Below are 2,500 nucleotides of genomic sequence, written 5' to 3'. Positions count from 1 at the left end.
CAAACGGACCGGACGAGCCGACCGATTGGTTTTGATCTAATAAAAGCGTCCCTTCCATCTCTGGTCGGGACTCTGTTTGCATGTATTAGCTCTAGAATTACCACAGTTATCCAAGTAACGTGGGTACGATCTAAGGAACCATAACTGATTTAATGAGCCATTCGCGGTTTCACCTTAATGCGGCTTGTACTGAGACATGCATGGCTTAATCTTTGAGACAAGCATATGACTACTGGCAGGATCAACCAGGGAGCTGCGTCAACTAGAGCTGAGCAGCCGGCCGCCCGGGAGTGTGTCCCGGGGGCCCGCGCGAACACGCAAGCGTCCGCTCAATCATTCTGCAAACAGGAGGAGGCTGAGCTCCCCTGCACAATACACCTCGAAACCCTCTCAGGTCCCGGCGGCGCGCAGCGCCGTCCCAAGTACTTGGTCGGGTTCGAGAGAGGCGCAATCGCCCGGAGTTAGGCGAGTAGACGCTTTCGGTGCGACCACCCGTGCTCCCAACTGAGCTTGCCGCTGCCGACAGAGGCCCGGGAGCGTGCTGTCGTGGCATTGCCGGCGGGAGACAACACGCGCCACCTACGGTGACCGGCAGCTCCAACGCCAGCGCCACAGAAGGACAAAAGCCCCACTTGGGTGCCGAAGCGAACTCTCCCAGCACAGCGCACGCGCCAACACATCCGCACAGCTGCGATACAAACCACCAGCGAGAACCGCTGGGGCGACCGAGCAGCAGACGGCGTCGCGGCGCCGAGCGCCGGGCGGCAGCGCATCCTCAACGCACACAGTCCTCAATCGGACCAGCACACTGAAGATGTCCACCGCGCTTCGCACCGGGCCCGCGAGGACCTACTTTGGCCGCACGGCGCCGCGCGCAGGGTGCGCCGGCGCGCAGCTGCGACGCCTGCCGCGTCCGTCGGCCGGCGCGCCTGCCACTGGCCGCCCCCACCAGCCGGCTGTAGCGCGTGCGCCCACGCACCGCGCGGCCAGCACGCCGGGAGGCGCCCCCTCACCGGCCGGGGACGGTCCCACCCAGCCACCGCCGCGTATCGCTTCACACCCAGATGCCGTTCAGTTTCGTCGGCATGGTGGGTATCGCTGGAACAACCGGTTAGTACCTCAACCTATCGTCGCCATCACCGATTCACCCCTAGCGAGAACAACCGCACCACAACAGGTTACCATTTGTTCATTTGCGTAACTTCACCAGAAAACGCAGGCGTCCATCGCCATTTGCAACTTCCACGATTATTGCATGCCTGTGTCAGGTGTCACGCCACACTACGTCTGCCCACATACACGCAACAAAATGTGCACGCCTAGACAATACGTGGAAGGTGGCCCCCGTACGTATGCGATGTCCATTGCTCGAACGACTGTCAACCGGCCTCTGTAGCATGTCGCAGATATGGAACGCGGTGCACCATGCCATCACGGTGTGTGAGGAGAGACGACTAGGTCCGAATACATCAACAGACAGCTCATGCTGATCGCCATCCACGGCGTCCGTTCCTCCCACACGTCTCTATGGCGTACCACACTGCAATCCAGCTCTCATAGGGAGACGACACGTAGCTGCGTGCACAATATTTGCACTGTATGGTCCGCCGTTTTTGGGCGCAGTCGTTGTACGGTCACACATGTGCCACGATGTATCATTCAGTACATAAGGACGAATGTGCAGTACAGATTGTGGTTTACGCGTACGACATTAGCGGACAGTTGACACAGGCCGCACCACAACGTAGCCTGAGTACGTCGCATGCGGAGGGCATTGAACATGCAAAGTTCTCACCAACCAGCTTGCGAAGGCAGGGGGCAAGGTGGGGACGTGGGGAGGGGCGGCATGTACGTCCTGCTGCCATCCACATTACAGTGTACAGCAGGAGCATGTGGAAAGTGAGCAAGACTTGCAAGGTGTTTAACATGAAGCGATACACAGGGGAGCGGGGAGTGCGAGTAGCGAACTATATTGCGAGGGTTGCGGGTGGGCAACACTACACTAATTGAACGAGTCGTATAACAATTACAGAGCAGGTTTAGGCGACAACGTGGGTTACGTTAGGCGACAACGTGGGTTAGGTTAAGGCACGACGTGGGTTAGGTTAAGGCACGACATGGGTTAGGTTAAGGCACGACATGGGTTAGGTTAAGGCACGACATGGGTTAGGTTAAGGCACGACATGGGTTAGGTTAAGGCACGACATGGGTTAGGTTAAGGCACGACATGGGTTAGGTTAAGGCACGACATGGGTTAGGTTAAGGCACGACATGGGTTAGGTTAAGGCACGACATGGGTTAGGTTAAGGCACGACATGGGTTAGGTTAAGGCACGACATGGGTTAGGTTAAGGCACGACATGGGTTAGGTTAAGGCACGACATGGGTTAGGTTAAGGCACGACATGGGTTAGGTTAAGGCACAACATGGGTTAGGTTAAGGCACAACATGGGTTAGGTTAAGGCACAACATGGGTTAGGTTAAGGCACAACATGGGTTAG

The 2,500-nt window shown here is 57.4% G+C and overlaps 1 non-coding gene across 1 annotated transcript in view; it reads right to left on the bottom strand.

The window, feature by feature from the left end:
* Positions 1 to 252, bottom strand: part of LOC124731792 — a 1,909-nt gene extending 1,657 nt beyond the window's left edge. Inside the window, exon 1 of the ribosomal RNA XR_007008487.1 lies at positions 1 to 252. This exon is cut by the window's left edge and continues 1,657 nt beyond it. This is a non-coding gene — a ribosomal RNA (small subunit ribosomal RNA).
* Positions 253 to 2,500: the final 2,248 nt, after the last annotated feature.

This window comes from Schistocerca piceifrons, unplaced genomic scaffold (assembly GCF_021461385.2).
Source record: "Schistocerca piceifrons isolate TAMUIC-IGC-003096 unplaced genomic scaffold, iqSchPice1.1 HiC_scaffold_1302, whole genome shotgun sequence".
NCBI lineage: Eukaryota > Metazoa > Arthropoda > Insecta > Orthoptera > Acrididae > Schistocerca > Schistocerca piceifrons.
The sequence above is the reverse complement of the archived record's forward strand: the minus strand, read 5'-3'. Positions and strand labels throughout refer to the sequence as shown.